Here is an 18,976-nt window from a genome sequence, read left to right as displayed (position 1 = left end):
TGTGAAAAAGTGGGCCACTTCAAAACTGCCTGTCACTCAAAAATGCTGATACCCTGTAAGTAGAGGGAGAAAATGTTAAACCAAAGCCACATATGAGAAGTAGAAAAACCACAAACAAAGGAAATAGCCTTGCTAGGAGAGATAAATGAGATCGCTAATAAATAATGGCGTGTTAAGCTTGAAGTGGATGGACACCCCACGGAGTTTAAACTAGGCACAGTAGCAGGAGTTTCTGTTTTATTAGATGAAGTCTTGCAGGGGCCTACATTGAAAGTCAAAGACCAACTCATGGTCAAGTTGGAGTACAAATATAGAGAAATCTTTGAACCACTCCATGACACGCCAAATCAAGAATGCTCTCTTCTAAGCAGAAAGGCATGCTTAAAATTGAAACAGAATCACAGAATTGTTATGATGCAGAATGAGGCCATTTGGCTCATCATGTCTGCACCAGATACATACCATAAGCAACTAGTCAGTCTTCTGAAGTTGAAAGAAATTGCAAAGATGCTGCCCAGAATCCAACGGTTCAGAGTAAGATTAAGGAGATATGACTCCAAAGCAGAGTATGTTCAAGGGACATATCAAAGAACAGCAGACACACTGTCGCAGATACCATCAGAAGGAACCAAGCAAAAGGATTTACACTTCATCAAGGAATTGAAGCATCTACTTCCTTAATTTCTCAACATTTACCAGCTACTGCAAAAAAGCTGCAGGAAATAGGACTAGCACAGCAGCAAGCTGACGAATGTCTCCAGATGCAAAAGTATTGTCTGGAAGGGTGGCCAGACTATACCCTCAATAACAAAAACAGAAAATGCTGGAAAAACTCAGCAGGTCTATCAGCATCTGTGGAGAGAGAAACAGAGATAATGTTTCGAGCCCGTATGACCCTTGGGGCCCATATGACCGGGGTCATACAGACTCAAAACGTTAACTCTGTTTTTCTCTCTCCACAGATGCTGTTAGTTTTTACAGCATTTTCTGTTTTTGTTTCAGATTTCCAGCATCCGCAGTATTTTGCTTATATCCCCAGTAATCCTGTAATACACCAATACTTTGAACAGCGCAAGCACCTGACAGTCATTGACGATTTACTAGTCTTCAATAAGAGAATAGTTATTATGAGAGCACTTCGATTTCATATTCTTCAAAGACTTCACCAAGGTCACTTAGGCACAGAAAAACGTCATGCGAGAGCCCAGCAATCACCTGGTGGCCTGGAATTACACATTCTATAAAATAAAGGATTTTGAATTGCCTTACTTGTGCAGTGAACGACTAAGAACAAAAAAAGGAACTGCTATCACCTTCTACTTTTCCATCAAAGCCGTGGGAATAGACTTTTTTTGACTTTAAGGGGAAAACATTCCTTACTGTGATTGAACTCAAGACGGATTGAACTGAACAGATTGCATTACATCATGGCGGAAGCAGTCATTCAATCACTGAAGACAACTTTTGCAACATTCCGGACATTGCAGTGTCAGACAATGGTCCACAATTTGCTGATAAGTTATCCCAAAATTTTGCAAAGGAATACGGATTTGTTCACCTAACCAATTCACCTCATTATCCTCAAGCTAACAGAGAAGCTGGGAGAGGTGTACGAACCATCAAGATTTGCTGAAGAATGCAGACCTTAATCTAGCTCTTCTGAGTTACCAAACTCTCGCCATCTGAGTTAAAATGGGAAGTATATTAAGAACACAAACTTCCATCTCTGACACAGAAGACTAATCTCCAAGTCTTTATCCCCATCATATTGACATCATCTTATATATCCCCTAACATCTCAGACTCCACAGGGTTAGTCTTTGAGGTACCTTGACCAATCTCCCTGACCTTGTTCTGAACTCTTTCTCAGTCGAGGATATTCTGTACTCTCCCTTCTGTTGGTGTGAGGGTTCTTCTCCTGAGGTTCTATAGAGCGTTGTCCACTTATTCTTCTCTCGCTTCAGGATCTGAGGAATAAGCCCAAGTTTCTCTTGGCTTTCTTTCCAAGGATATTAAGGAGCTGCAGTTCCTCTTTCTGGTACACTGGTCTGTATCAATTCTGTATGACCTCGGTTGTGGAGTTATTTCGAATATTGTGCCTTCTCTCTGCTGGTCCCGGTCCCATACTCCCTCCCTGGGCTTCAGCACTGGTAACTCATGTGCCCTTTGCCTGTGGTTAACGTTACAAGCCTGTTTGTTTCTCTGTTCTTCCTCACGCTGTTTTACCCTCTTGTGGTCGCTCGAGGTGATATTGAGGAGATGCGGAGTAAAGGGTTAACATTAGAAGCTGATGATCACATGACTGAGTAACAGAGATTTGGAGGGAGCAGAATTTCCAATCTCTTGCAAAGGTCCCAATACGTACATAGTAGCTGTAAATAAAGAGTAATGGTTTTAACAAACGACAATCTCGAGCAGCTTAATTTGGGAGAATAGACAAGTCTGAAAGAACCCTGTCTAGACCCAAACACATGACAAAACAATTGATCTGGTCATGGCCTCAACTCCATTTTTCTGCCATTCCCCATAACCCTTGACTCCCCTATAGTTCAAGAATCAGCCTTGAATATATTCAACAACTCAGCTGCCATATGCTTTCATGGAAAGAGAATTCCAAACATTCATGACCTTCGGAGCGAAGAAATTCTTCCTCATCTCCATCTTAAATGGGTGGCCCCTTATTCTGAAACTATAACCCCTGGTTCTAGATTCCCCCTTGAGGGAAAACATCCTCTCAGCATCTAACCTTTAGAGTCCCCTCAGAATCTTTTATGTTTCAAGAGACATAAAAAGAAAAACAGAGCAAAACCGGCCCATTATTTCTGGCATTCAGTTGAAATATTTCTACCACAGGAATAAGGGAGCTGGTTTTGTTCCGATTGCTGATGGATGCCAATCTCCTGGCATCTGAGGTAAAAAAAGAGTTAGTATGAAAGCAGCTTTAAATGATGCAGATGTAGTTCTCGGACCTGTGGGTTAGTTTAGGCAGCTTAATATTGTAGCTAGGATGAGAGAGGAATATGCAATATAGAACCATTGTAGTTAGGGCTGTACAAATGATAAGTATTAAAGAATTGAAAGTGCTTGAGCTGATTCAACTCAAAACATAACTGATCCAAATCGGAATATTTATTTCCTGGAGTCAGTGAGATTCTACCAGAAAAGATTTTAGAGAGAACATTTTTTCCCCACTGTGGAGTACATTTAACTGGTACTGCAGGTCTATATTTCTTTATTTTTAATGATTTTCACCCACACAGTTTGGGTCTCAATAGCCAGCAGCCAACTCCAAATGAGTTTACTAAAGTTATCAAGACTGATAGCCACAAAGTCCTGGATCTTTCTGTCAGTGGTCTTCCTGGGCCTGCTTCATCAGTAATAGTCCTCTCGTGTGATGTCACAAGTCAACATAATGCAATATGATAGAAGTTGATAGATACTGTCCTTCAGGGAAAGAAGACTGCTATCGTTATTCTGGACTCCAGTCCCACATCAAATATGGTTGGCTCTTAACTTTCCTTTCCAGTACAAAGCAGCCCACTTGTTTGGCACCCCATCCACAAACATTCACTCCCTCCACCACTGACGCACAGTGGCAGCAGTGGGTGCCATCTACAAGATGCACTGCAGGAATTCACCAAGGCTCTTTTGACAGCACCTTCCAAACCCACGACCACTACCATCTAGAAGGACAAGGGCAGCAGATAGGTGGAAGCACCACCACTTGGAAGTTTCCCTCTAAGTCACCCACCATCCTGACTTGGAAATATGTCGCCGTTCCTTCACTGCCGCTGGGTCAGAACCCTGGAACTCCCTTCCTAACAGCACTGTGGGTGTACCTACACCACATGGACTGCAGCAGTTTAAGAAGGCAGCTCACCACCATCTTCTCAAGGGGCAACTAGGGATGGACAATAAATGCTGGCCCAGCCAGCGAAGCCCACATCCCGTGAATGAATAGTAAAAAAATAATTGGTCAGGCAAGCCACACCATTGTGCCAAACAGAAAAAATGACCACCACCACCTGAAGCAATGGCAATGGGCAATAAATAAAGTCTTACTAACAAATATTTTTTTTAAAAGTGTTTCAAACTATGACAGGGCCAATAAAGATAGGTTGAGTCAATAATGAAGGGGTCCAGTATGAGTGGCCATCAATACTAGGCTAAATGTGAGAGATTGGTAGAATGTTGCAGCGCAGAAGGAATAAATTTACCCGATCATTAGAACAAAGGGATGGAAAGATTTATAGATCTATGAGGAAAATGCCCTAAAGTGGGATGAAATGAGCTTAACAAAGAGCTGGTATTGACATGATTAGCTGAATAGCCTACTTCTGTGCTGTGAAATTTCTATGATTCCATTGTGGTATTCTAGTTCAATATTTTGTTTTTCTACAATTCATTTTGTGAGACAGTCTTTTCGGTCATGCTTCTCTAGAATTTCAACAGTCCTTGCCCAGAGCTGCTGAATGGACCAATCAGCAGCCCTGTTTAACACCATGTCCAATTTGCTTTTCTATTGATTTCAACAAGGACCAAATTTACTCTGCACCTTCTTATCAGTCTATCTACCTTAGATCTCATCCTTTTATCTGACTGGAGTGGGAGAATGAGACCTACGGCGAGGCTTTTGTCAATACTGCTATGAAATGGAGCTCTCTGAGGTACGGGAAAATCACCTGGAACAAATTGGTGCTTCACCGCCTTTTATAAACAAAAAATAATTCCCCTGAACATCTGTGCAGTGTCTCTCTGAATGAAGAGCTCTATATCTGTCTAAACCCGCTGATTTACACCAAGATTCAGGTTTTTCCCCACTAATTTTAGAGTTGAAAGGATGTTCTTCCTTTTTCACACCAAGACCCTCACGCCAAGTTCTGTTCTCCTATTGCCCTTGTTCTCCCTTGTCTCCTAGTCCAGCAACAATTCAAATTTTAAAATTATCATTTGTGGCTTCATATCACTCCATGATCCAGCCTCCTCCCCAATGCTGTAACCTCCTCCAGCCCTAAAACCCTCTGAGATCTCTGCATTTATCCAAGTCTAGCCTCTTGTGCACCCCTGGTTCCCTTAGCTCCACTACTGGTGGCCAAACCATCAACTGTTAAGGTCTCAGTTCTGGAATTCCTTCCCCAAACCACTCCCCTTCTCGATCCTCTTTTATGATGATGCTCCTCAAAACCTATCACTTTGAACCAGCTTTTGGTCCTCTGTGTGAGTTCTATCTGCTGCCCTGGCCAAAATCTGTCCCTCAAGGAACATCACTAATACCAATTATCTCATTGCTATTTGAGCAAGCTTGCAATTCTCAAATTGGGCACCTTGTTTCTTACATAGCAATAGTCACATTTCTGCAAAAAGTGTAACCCTGCGCGTTGTTTCTGTTTAAATAATCATTTAATTCCATCTGGAATGCCTCGATTGCACCTGCCTCCACCACACTTCCAGGCAGTGCATTCTAGACTCAAACCACTCGCTGTGTGAAAACGCTTTTTCTCACATCGCCTCTGTTTCTTTGCAAATCACTTTAAATTTGTAAAACAAAAACAGAAACATAAATACCTGGAAACACTCAGCAGGTCTGGCAGCATCGGCGGAGAAGAGCACAGTTGCTCGGGGGTCGCGTAACTATTTAGCATGGAGGAGTCTCGTTCGTTATCGGAATTAACCAGACAAATCGCTCCACCAACTAAGAACGGCCATTCAGCACCAACAGAATCGAGAAAGAGCTATCAATCTGTCAACCCTTTGCATGGCCGTTCTTAGTTGGTGGAGCGATTTGTCTGGTTAATTCCGATAACGAACGAGACTCCTCCATGCTAAATAGTTATGCGACCCCCGAGCAACTGTGCTCTTCTCCGCCGATGCTACCAGACTTGCTGAGTGTTTCCAGGTATTTCTGTTTCTGTTTTTGTTTTGGATTTCCAGCATCCGCAGTTCTTTGCTTTTATCACTCTAAATTTGTGCCCTCTCATTCGCGATCCTTTTACGAGTGGGAACAGTTTTCCTCTTGTCCAGCCCCTTCATGATTTTGAACACTTCTATAAAACCTCCTCTTAGCCTTTCTCCTCTCCAAGGAGAACAGTCCCAAACTCTCCAATCTATCTTCATAGCTGAAGTTCCTCATCCCAGAAACTATTTTTGTAAACCTCTTCTCCACTCTCTCCAATACATTCACATCCTTCCTAAAGTGTGGTGCCCAGAACTGTACACAATACTCCAGCTGAGGTCTAACTAGTTCTTATATAAGCTCAGCATAACCTGCTTGCTCTTCTGCTTTATGTCCCTATTAATAAAGCCTAGGATGTTTTATTAACTGCTCTCTCCACCTGCCTGCCATCTTTAATGGCTTATGCACATATACAGCCAGGTCCCTCTGCTCCTGCACACCCTTTAGAGTTGTACCCCTTATTTTATATTGTCTCTCTTTGCTCTTCCTATCAAAATGAATCACCTCACACTTCTCTGCATTGAACTTCATCTGCCACCAATAGAAACAATGTGCAAGGGTACGGGGAAAAGGCAGGAGAATGGCACTAAGTCATAATGCTCATTCGGAGAGCTGGTGCAGACACTGATGGGCTGAATGGACTCCTTCTGCACCATAATAATTCTGCGATTCTGTTTACAGCGTTTTGGGATGTCTTCAGGTCATGAAGGGTGCACTAAGATTGCTTATTTCCAACACTTCACCCCTGCCTCAGCTCACCTGCTGCTGAAACCCCTTCATACCTTTTTTGCCTCTATACTTGACTTTTCCAATACCCTTCAAGGCTGGTCTCCCATATTCTACCCTCCTAAAACTTGAGATCATCCAAAACTCTGCTGCCCATGTCTTAACTCGCACCAAGTTTCATTTCTCTATCACCCCTGTGCCAGCTGATCTACAGGCACTCAGTCAAGCAATCTCTGGATTTTAAAATTCACACCCTTGTTTTCAAATACCACCATGGCCTCACCCCTTGGTATCTCCGTAACCACCTCCAACCACAAAACACTCCGAGATACCTGTGCTGCACTAATTCTGGCCTCTTGGACATTTTAATGACTCCATCATTGTGCTGGGCTCTAAGCTCTGGAATACCCTCCCAATACCTCTGTTTTCCCCCTTTTCCCCCTGGAGTTGGTGGAAATGGTGGAGGATGATCCTTGTGGATGCTGGAAATCTGAAACAAAAACAGTAAAAACAGGGGAAAAACTCAGCAGGTCTAACAATTAACAGATCATCCTCCGTCATTTCTGCCAGCTCCAGCATGATGCCATCACCAAACACATCGTCCCTTCACCACCCCCCCGTCGGCATTCCATAGGGACCGTTCCCTCCGGGACAACCTGATCCTTTCCTCCATCACCCCCTACACCTCATCACCCTCTCACACACCTTCCCCTGCAACCACAGAAGGTGCAACACCTGCCCCTTTACCTCCGCCCTCCTCACTGTCCAAAGGCCCAAACACTCCTTTCAAGTGAAGCAGCATTTCACTTGCACTTCCCTCAATTTAGTCTACTGCATTCGCTGCCCCCATTGCGGTTCCTCTACATTGGAGAGACCAAACACAGACTGGGTGACCGCTTTGTGGAACACCTTCGGCCTGTCCGCAAAAATGACCCAGACCTCCCTGTCGCTTGCCATTTCAACACACCACCCTGCTCTCATGCCCACATGTCCGTCCTTGGCCTGCTGCAATGTTCCAGTGAAGCCCAACTCAAACTGGAGGAACAGCACCTCATCTTCCGACTAGGCACTTTACAGTCTTCCGGGCTGAATATTGAGTTCAACAACTTCAGACCATGAACTCTCTCCTCCATCCTCACCCCTTTTTTTAATCCCCTTTCTCCAATATTGATTTTTATTTTTTTATTTTTATTTTTATTTATTTTAATTTTTATTCATTTTTATATCCCCACCTTTTAACCTATTTTCAATCTTTTTTCCCACCAGTCCCCTCCCCCCACCCAATCCCACTAGGGCCATCTGCCACTTGTTCATGTTGTTCTTTACAGAGTGCATCCCTTGTCCAGCTATTACTACACTCTGCTTCTTTACCTTAATGCAACCATCAACACCTCCTTTAGCCAGAACCACTACCATTAATTTGTCCTTTTGCTCATGACATCTTTGTCAAACTCTCCTTTGCCTCCATCTATCGCTGGCCTTCTATTCAGCTTCACCTGCTCCACCCCCCTTAAGCAGTATATATTTCACCACATTTCTACTTCCCCTTAGCTTTGAAGAAGAGTCATACGGACTCGAAACATTAACTCTTTCTCGCCACAGATGCTGTTAGGCCTGCTGAGTTTTTCCAGCATTTTCTGTTTTTGTTTCAAGACACCACATTGCCTCTTTTCAGGAAGGCCTGCCACATTTTGTGCCCCTCGGGTGCTTAACAGGCCAGTGGTGGGTCTTCCCCCAGGATCAAGGGGTCCAGGGGTGGAAGTCCCGCCTTTTGAGAGCTGCCGGCCCATCAGAGGCCCGCGGCTCTCCTGTACTCAGCAGTGCTGTCAGGGAGATGGTGATTACCGCTGGCGCTACACCCACCCAAGATCTCGGATCAAGAGGCGACCCAGACACAGGTAAGAGATGGCGGGAAGGGCGTCGCGGAGTTGAGTCCGGGAGGGGGGTCTCAGGGGGGAGTGACTTCAAGGACAAGGGGGTGACTCTCAGCGGGCTGACCCCTCCTGATGCCAGGTCCTTCGATCAGGCACTGAATGCCTTTGAACGAGGGAACCTTCCCGGAAGTCCAGAAGCAAACACCCCAGTGCTCGCATGTTGTCCTCCCCACATGACAAGCCCTCAGCCCGCCATTGGGTTAATACCAGCAGCGGCAGGATGAGGCCCTTAAGTAGTCATTAACTGCCCAGTTAAGGGCCTCAATTAGCGGTGGTGGGGTGGTGTTGGTGTAGGAAGGACGTCCACAGCCTGACATAGACTTAATCGGGATGGAGGCAGGAATGTGGCAGGACCCCCACCTGCCACTCTCACCCACCGCCCCCACCCCCGATTAAATGCCCCCCACCCCCGCCACCAAACTCGCCATGGAGGAGAGCACAAAAATTCTGACCAATATCTCCCTCTATGTCTCGGTGTCATAATTTGTTTAAAAACGCTCCTGTGAAGCACCTTGGGCATTTCATTACCTTCAAAGCACAGCATGAATGTAAGACGTTGTTGTAAATAAATGCAAGTCTTTTTCTTCAGCAATGATGTTCGGTAATTCTGAATGTTCCTATTGAGCCAGGCTTACTTTACAAAATGGGGCTTTCACTTTCTGTGCTGAGGCTCACATTTAAAACAGCCTCAGAAACCAAATAGAACGTCCTCTAAAATACATTTAGCCGAGAATTACATATTTCCAGAGACCTTATCCAATAGTTTTGTAATTAGCTGAAAAGGAGTCATAAATCTCAGAGTAATGAGCTGGAATTGGAGACCAAGCAAATTAATGTAATTATCGCACAGTCCCCAGCTGTGACTGAAACCGTGAATAACCTTCGTTTGTCAAGAAAGCAACCCCTAAATTTAACAGATGAAAACGAATCTCAGCATATTTTCACGCATCCCGTCTTCAGTTAAGTGTTAAGAAAAATCACTCCAATTTGATGGATTGTTTCAAGCACCCTGGTTAAGGAAGGAGAGATGGAAATATTTGCCGACAAGATTAACAGTGAGACTTCATTTGCACGTCCTATCTTTTTCAATTATGTCACCTGTCGACGCTTATTAAGAATCAGAATTGCAATTGAAAACATGGATTAGGCTTTTAATTGCAAACTGTAGCTAGATTACTGTGCGCCATCCAGCTTGGGTCCAAAGAGAAGTTTTTTTAAAGCGGGACCTATGTTACATAGAAACTAGGAGCAGGAGTAGGCCATTCGGCCCTTCGAGCCTGCTCCACCATTCATTATGATCATGGCTGATCATCCAACTCAATAGCCTGCTCCCGCTTTCTCCCCATACCCTTTGATCCCTTTCGCCCCAAGAGCTATATCTAACTCCTTCTTGAAAACATACAATGTTTTGGTCTCAACTACTTTCTGTGGTAACGGATTCCTCAGGCTCACCACTCTCTGGGTGAAGAAATTTCTCCTCATCTCAGTCCTAAATGGTCTACCCTGTATCCTCAGACTGTGACCCCTGGTTCTGGACTCCCCCACCATCGGGAAAATCCTTCCTGCATCTACCCTGTCTAGTCCTGTTAGAATTTTATAGGTTCCTATGGGCTGGAATTTTACATGCTGTGATCAGACAGGCGGCCAAGCCAAACTGGCGCAAAACCATACGAGAAAACTTTGGGCGGGCATTTTGACATCGCGCCACATCACCATCGGCGGGCCCGCGCGTGAGTCAGAAGCGAGCCTGCCGACAATCAAAATTCCAATAAAGCCAACTAAAGCCCCCATCGTCCGGGATTTTTAATGGCCTGTGCACTTTTACGGTTGGCGCACGGGCCAATCGGCCAGGCGGCCATCGCTTTTTTTTGCATCATTCCCGACCCAGGGCGGGATAAAATGCCCAGGAGGTCGTTTGAAGGTTGAGGAGTTATGAGTGCTACTGTCAGTTGCATTAGGGATAGCTTGTGGCATTTTCCCTGTGCAAATACCCTTTGAACAATGCTGCAGCACCCTGAGGCAGCGTCACAGCAGTTGTCAGCCTTCGGGGAGCTTGTTGTAAACCGCCCGGCCACGGTTGTCTAGGCGCCCGCCCTCATCCTACTCCGCCCCACCCCCACCCGCACCCCACACCGGCACCGCTGAGCCTCTCTCGGTGTGTGTTCCATGCTGGCCGGTTAATTAGCCAGCCAACGTTAAATTGCGTGTCAGTTGTGATCGCAGCCAGAAGCGCATCTCACGTCCGCTTCCGCGCCCACTGATTGCACACGATGAGCGCTAAATTCGGGCTATGATCAAAGGATGGAGCTCCCTGTCCCTCTGTTTAGTACAACTTGCATTTATATGTAGTAGCCACTTTTTATGTAGTAGAACCTCCCTCTGCACATCAAAGGGGCATTCCTGACCAAAATTTAACATAAGCGATAGGTGGACAAAAGCTGGCCAAGAAGGTAAGTGGTCACGGGTGATCGAGGTAAGGGACAGAAAGGATGAGGGAGGGATTTTTAGAGTTTAGGACCAAACATAAAAATCCTTGGGAGAGATTTTCAACTTGCTGCTTAGGTGGAGAACTGGAGTTACAGGTCGGCTATCTATCGTAGAGAAGGAGTAACTCCTGCCCTCGAACCCGAAATGCATTTTACAAACACGCAGGTTTGCACATGGGCAGCATTAGCCGAATTTCACACATTCACACCTGCATGGTTCCATTTAAATGCAGTGGCGTGTGGAAATCATATCGAAAAGAAGTATAGAAATCACCCATTTTCCTTTCTGTCATTTCAACAGTCGTGAGAATTTGGGAGTTATGTAGCGAGGAGCCACTGTGGGACACACCTGGGCGCAAGTTTAAAAATCTACCTCATGGTGTCACACGCAGGCTCTCCTGGGCACTGGCCATCACTTATGCCTTGTTTCATGCAGTCTTAACCTTCAAATTGCTCAGGGGTCGTGTTAAAATAGCACAGAAAAGGATTCCATGCAAATACATGGAGCAAGCTGCTATCAGATGGAGTTAAACCCAAACCCTCATTGGCTGTGCGGTATTAAAAAACAATCATGTCAATGTGGTCACGTACAATTCCTCTTTAACAAAGGTATTAGCCCACTTTTCTTAACTGGGCTAACTGGATTGTCAGATTTTAGGCTAAAGTTTCACATACGAACCAAGTTGTTCATAACACCACACAGCATGAATAACCTCCTACATCCCTGCCAGCAACACTCAAAATTATCACAAGATTCCTTTTGTGACCCTTGCAGAGGGGAATAGCACATGCCATTGTGACATTTTTAAAACATTTATTCATGGAATGTGGATGTTGCTGCCTGGGCCAGCATTTATTGTCCATCCCTAATTGCCCTTGAGAAGGTGGTGGTGAGCTATCTTCTTGAACCACTGCAGTCCATGTGGTGTAGGTACACCCACAGTGCTGTTATGGAGGGAGTTCCATTGAGCTTGGCTTCTCCAATGATCGGAGAACATAAAGGTTGAGAAACCATTTAACTCAGACAAATCATGCCCCTATACAATTCATTACGATGTTTTAACTATTTTTAAAATCATTTTTGGAACATGCGCATTGCTGGGATTTAATGCCCATCCCTAATAATCACTGATAAGGTGTTGGGCCTTCTTTTTGAACTGCTTTAGTCCATGTGATGTAGGTACGCCCACAGTTTGACTCGGTAGCTAAGCACAGGATTTTGACACAGTGACAGTGAAGGAGAAGTGATATATTTCTAAATTACGATAGTGTATGATTTGAATGGGAGCCTGACAGTGACAGTACATACAAACAAGGAGCAGGGTTAGGCCATTCGGCCCCTTGAGCGTGCTCCGCCATTTAATAAGATCATGGCTGATCTGATAGTAACCTCAAATCTGCACCCCACCTACTCCCGATAACCTATCACCCCCTTGCTTACCAAGAATCTATCCACCTCTGCCTTAAAAATATTCAAAGACTCTGCTTCCACCCTGTTTTGAGGAAGAGAGTTCCAAAGGCTCATGACTCTCTGAGAGAAAAGATGTTGCCTCATCTCCATTTTAAATGAATGATCCCTTATTTTTAAATGATGACATCTAGTTCTAGCTTCTCCCACAAGAGGAAACATCCTTTCCACATCCACCCTGCCAAGACCTCTCAGGATCATATATGCTTCAACCAAGTTGCCTCTTACTCTTCTAAACTCCAGCGGATATAAGCCTGGCCTGTCCAACCTTTCCTCATAAGACAACCCGCCCATTCCAGATATTAGTCTGGTAAATCTTCTCTGGACTGCTTCCAATGCTTTTACATCCTTCTTTAAATAAGGTGACCAATACAGTGTACAGTACTCCAGATGTGGTCTCATTGGTGCTCTGTATAACTGAAGCATAACCTCTGTAATTTTGTATTCAATTCCCCTCGCAATAAATTATAACATTCTATTAGCTTTCCTAATTACTTGCTGTACATGCATACTAACCTTTTTGCGATTCATACACTAAGATACCCCAGATCCTGCTGGGTATCAGTGTTCCCAAGAATCTCCTGCCCTTTTCCTTCTAGGATCTAGAAGTCATGGGTTTGGGAGGTGCAGTTGAACAAGCCTTGGTGGGTTGCTGCTGTGCGTCTTGTTGATCATACACACTGCAGCCACTGTGTACTAGTGGTGGAGAGAATTGATGTGCGGACTATCAATCAAGCAAAGCACTTTATCATAGTGCCGAGCTTCTTGAGATGTTTAGAGAACTTGAAATCCTAGTCCTTCCTGCTCCAAAAGTGGTTTAGGGGCTCCCATTCCCATTCCCATCCCCACTCCCATTCCCTCAGCATCGGAATTTATCACTGCTGCCTAAGGACATAGGACAGGATTTTAACCTCGTCAGGCCCGTGCGGGTCCGGGAGCGGCTGCCAAACCGACCCCTGCCCAGGGTTGAGGTTGGGCCCCGAACGCGATTTTAGGTTGCCTGGCCAATTAATGGCCAGCCGGGGTGAATTGCCTGCTGAAACGCTCAGCCCTTCCGGGGTCGGCACGGGTGGGGGGGAGGCGGGGAAGGGAGGAGGGCGATGGCGGAAGTCCGCGCGTGCGCAGGGGTGCGCTCAGTGAAAGCGCCCCGAAGACACAGCGCTGCCTCAGGGAGCTCAACAATTCTAACATTAAAAAACAAAGAGTCGAAAAATAAGGAAAACATGTCCCCTCATGCGACTCGGTCACATGAGCAGGGCCATGTTCAAAATGAGTTTTAAAAGCTTTTATTTTTTTGACAATGGTTGAAACCGCATCCCGCCCGTGGATGAGGCTTCGCAAAAAATGCAAAGGCCGCTTGGCCTATTGGCCCGCCCGCCAACCGTAAGGTTAGACCGGCAGCCAAAAATTCAATTCACTTCATTGATTGACGGCCTTAATAGGCCTCTTAATTGTCGGCGGGTGTGCTTCCGCCTCTCACGTGGGCCCGCTGACCGAAATATCATGTGAATGCGCTGTGACGTTGGGACGCTCGCCTGACACCATCGCGCGCTCCTTTTCGGGAGAAAAGCTCTGCCCATAAACACAGAAAGGGACTCTACTCAAATTTCCTGCTTACTCAACTCTTAGCATTCCACTGCTCACCAGAGCTGTCTACTTCCACCTCCGTAACATCGTCATTCTCCACCCCTGCCTCAGCTCATCTGCTGCTGAATCCCTGCCTTTTGTTACCTCCAGATTCAACTATTTCAACGCTTTCTGGCTGCCCCCCCCTCACCTTGCACCATCCTCAAGCTTGAGCTCGCCCAAAACTCTGCTACCCCGTATCCCAACTCGCACCAAGTCATGTTCACCCATCGCCCCTGTGTTCGCTGACCTGCATCGGCTCCGGGCCAAGCAGCTCCTCGAATTTAAATTTCTTCTCCTTACCTTGCGATCGCCCTCAGGTCTCCCCCTCCTTATCCCTGCATTCTCCTCCAGCCCCACACCTCTCCGAAATATCTGCGCTCCTCTAATTCCGGCCTGACGTTCACCCTGATTTTCTTCACTTCATCACAGGTGGCCGTGTGATCAGCTGCCAAGGTCCTGAGCTCTAGAATTTCCGCTTTAAACTTCTCCCCCTCTCTATCTCTCCTTCAAATATTTGGTTTGATAATCACTCCTGTGAAGAGCCTTGGGATGTTTTACTATGTCATAGAAGCTAAATAAATGCAGGTTGTTGTTGTTGTTGCATACCTAAGCTAAGGATCCTCCAGAAAGATTGACGTGGTCTTTACCTGGTGGCCCGGACCTGGATGTGGTTCCTACGGATGACATGGAAGTCCCCTACCCCTGTTAAACACAAGAAGACATCAGTTAAATGGTCTTGCAGGGGTTTCCATGCAGTTCATGGTAATCTCTACTCCTTTGTCTGGCACTAACTAAGGTTACGAACATAGAAACATACAAAAGTACAAAATAGGAGCAGATGTAGGCAATTCAGCCCATCAAGCCTGCTCCACCATTCAATAAGATCATGGTTGATCTGTTTGTGTTTCAAGTTCCACATTCCCATCTACCCCCAATAATGTTTGATTCCCTTGTCTAAGAAGAATCTATCTACCCCTGCCTTAAATGTATTCAATGACCCCGCCTCCACCACCTTCTGAGGCAGAGAGTTCCAAAGTCGCACAGCCCTGTGAGGGAAAAAACTTCTCGCCTCTGCCCTAAATGTCGGCCCCTGATTTTAAAACAGTGCCCCCTAGTTCTGGACGCACCCACAAGAGGAAACATCCTTTCCGCGTCCACCTTGTCAAGGCCGTTCAGGATCTTGTATACTTCAATCAAGTCATCCCTCACTCTTCTAAACTCCAGTGGAAACAAGCTCAGTCTGTCCAACCTTTCCTCATAAGACAAACCATTCATTCCAGGTACCAATCGAGTAAACCTCCCCTGAACCGCCTCCAAAGCATTTGCACCCAGGCACATTCCCTAAACATGCTTGCACCCAATACCCGCCCATTCCTCACACACTCATATGCCCCCAAACCTCCACGTCTCCCATGTCTGTGTACCCCATAAGCGCAAGCCCCCTCCCCATATTACAATCGGTGCCCATCAAAACAGAATCGTCGTTGTCTTGAAGCAAACAAAATGGTTTCGGTCCTTTGGATTTCACATCACTCATGTTACCGTGTAGTTTGCAGCTTCATTTTGATTTTTGACATCAGTAGGTGGCATTGTATTGCAGTTCCTGACTGAAGGGATTTTGATGTCCTTGGGGGAATGAATAAGGTGCTGAATAATTCACCAGCATTTTGTCTCTTCTAAGTGGTTCCTTGCGCCAAACAATGTTATCACAGTGTGACATTCTCGAAAGCGCTCTTTTCTTTTGTAATTAAACAGCTCGGAGGGGGCTACCAACGTCTCCTTGCCTTTTCTTGTTGCTTTTTAATAGGCTGAAGAAGGAAATGATAAAGTGGAAGGCATGAAATCAAATTTCCGACACGATAACACCTTCCTTAAACAAGTGAAGAATGTGCGTAGTAATCGTCCTTCTCTTCGCAAAGTGTGTCTCCTAAGGTCACCACTAATCTCGCTCCAGCTGCTTGCCTCCCTCCCGGTGCCTTCTCAAAATAGAAGCAATTTGACAATTGTGTTTTAGTAAACAGGTCTTGCATTGTATTTTTGCTTACTGTAGGTTTCTGTAAATCTTGCTTGATCAAAAATCCCGAACTATCATTTCTCCATAAAATTGCACAGCACAGAAGGAGGGGATTTTTTTCTTTCATTCATTCATGGAATGCGGGCGTCGCTGGCTGGGCCAGCATTTATTGCCCATCCCGAATTGCCCTTGTTCAGAGGGCATTTAAGAGTCAACCACATTGCTGTGGGTCTGGAGTCACATGTAGGCCAGACCAGATAAGGACAGCAGATTTCCTTCCCTAAAGGGCATTAGTGAACCAGATGGGATTTTTTACAACAATCGACAATGGTTTCTTTAGATTAGAGTTTTAATTCCAGATTTTTATGGAGCTCAAATTCCACCATCCGCTGTGGTGGGGTTCAAACCCAGGTCCCCAGAGCATTACCCTGGATCTCTGGATTACTAGTCCAGCCACAATATCATTACACCATTGCCTCCCCCTATTTGGCCTATTTAGCCCACCATGCTTCTGCTGGCTATAACAAAAAAAGAAATACCTGGAAAAACTCAGCAGGTCTGGCAGCATCGGCGGAGAAGAGCGAAGTTGACGTTTCGAGTCCTCATGAGCCTTCAACATAACTAAGAAAAATAGGGAAGGGGGTGAAATATAAGCTGGTTAAATTGGGGGGGGGGTGGGGGGGGTGAGAGGGGGGGTGGGTGGGGTTGTCAGTGACAGTCCTGGAAACAATGGCTTGATGTTCAGTGGTGGGGTCATGGTCCAGGGAGAGGACTGACCTCATCTCCTCTGGAGATCTTCCTCCCACAGCTTCCAACCTGATAGTCGCCCAACCTCGGACGGCCCATTTCTACCTCCTACCCAAAATCCACAAACAGAACTGTCCCGGCAGATCGATCATGTCAGCCTGTTCCTGCCCCACGGAACTCATTTCTCGTTATCTTGACTCCCTTCTCTCTCCCCTTGTCTAGTCCCTTCCCAACTACATCCGTGATTCCTCTGACACCTTACGTCACATCAGCAATTTCCAGTTCCCTGGCCCAACCGCTTCCTCTTCACCATGGACGTCCAATCCCTCTACACCTCCATCCCCCACCGGGATGGTCTGAGGGCCCTTAGCTTCTTCCTTGAACAGAGGCCCCAACAATCCCCATCCACGACTACTCTCCTCCGTCTGGCTGAACTTGTTCTCACACTGAACAATTTCTCCTTTAACTCCTCTCACTTCCTTCAAATAAAAGGTGTGGCTATGGGTACCCAGATGGGCCCCAGCTATGCCTGTCTATTTATGGGGTATGTGGATCATTCCTTGTTCCAGTCCTAGTCCGGCCCCCTCCCACAACTCTTTCTCCGGTACATCGATGATTACTTCGGTGCTGCTTCATGCTCTCGTCGGGACCTGGAAAAATTTATTAATTTTGCTTCCAATCTCCACCCCTCCATCATTTTCACATGGTCCATCTCTGACACTTCCCTTCCCTTCCTTGACCTCTCTGTCTCAATTTCTGGTGATAGACTGTCCATCAATATCCATTACAAGCCTACCGACTCCCACAGCTACCTCGACTACAGCTCCTCACACCCCGCTTCCTGTAAGGACTCCATCCCATTCTCTCAGTTCCTTCGCCTCCGTCGCATCTGTTCTGATGATGCTACTTTCAAAAACAGTTCCTCTGACATGTCCTCCTTCTTCCTTAACCGAGGTTTTCCACCCACGGTAATTGACAGGGCCCTCAACCGTGTCCGGCCCATCTCCCGCACATCCGCCCTCACGCCTTCTCCTCCCTCCCAGAAACATGATAGGGTCCCCCTTGTCCTCACTTATCACCCCACCAGCCCCCGCATTCAAAGGATCATCCTCCGCCATTTCTGCCAACTCCAGCATGATGCCACCACCAAACACATCTTCCCTTCACCCCCCCGGTGGCATTCCGTAGGGATCGTTCCCTCCGTGACACCCTGGTCCACTCCTCCATCACCCCCTACTCCTCAACCCCCTCCTATGGCACCTCCCCATGCAAACGCAGAATATGCAACACCTGCCCTTCACTTCCTCTCTCCTCACCGTCCAAGGGCCAACAGTCCTATCAAGTGAAGCAGCATTTCACTTGCATTTCCCCCAACTTAGTCTACTGCATTCGCTGTTCCCAATGCGGTTTCCTCTACATTGGAGAGACCAAACGTAGACTGGGTGACCTATTTGCAGAACACCTTCGGCCTGTCCGCAAGCACTACCCAGACCTCCCTGTCGCTTGCTATTTTAACAGTCCACCCTGCTCTCTTGCCCACATGTCTGTCCTTGGCTTGCTGCATTGTTCCAGTGAAGCTCAACGCAAACTGGAGGAACAACACCTCATCTTCCAACTAGGCACTTTACAGCCTTCCGGACTGAATATTGAGTTCAACAACTTTAGATCTTGAACTCCCTCCTCCAGCCCCACCCCCTTTCCGTTTCTTCCCCCTCCTTTTTGTTTTTTCCAATAATTTATATAGATTTTTCTTTTCCCACCTGTTTCCATTATTTTTAAATGTATTCCACCCATCGTTTATTTCACCCTACCCCCACTAGAGCTACCTTGCTTGTCCTGCTCTCCACTCTTAATTAGCACATTCTTTTAGATAATATCACCACCTTCAACACCACTTTGTTCTTTTGTCTGTGACATCTTTTGGTTATCTGCTCCTATCACTGCTTGCTCGTTCCAACAACCACCACCCCCCACTTTTTTAAACCTGCTTATACTTCACCCCCTTCCCTATTTTTACTT

Source organism: Cetorhinus maximus, chromosome 7, assembly GCF_964194155.1.
Source record: "Cetorhinus maximus chromosome 7, sCetMax3.hap1.1, whole genome shotgun sequence".
Lineage (NCBI taxonomy): Eukaryota > Metazoa > Chordata > Chondrichthyes > Lamniformes > Cetorhinidae > Cetorhinus > Cetorhinus maximus.
The sequence above is the reverse complement of the archived record's forward strand: the minus strand, read 5'-3'. Positions refer to the sequence as shown.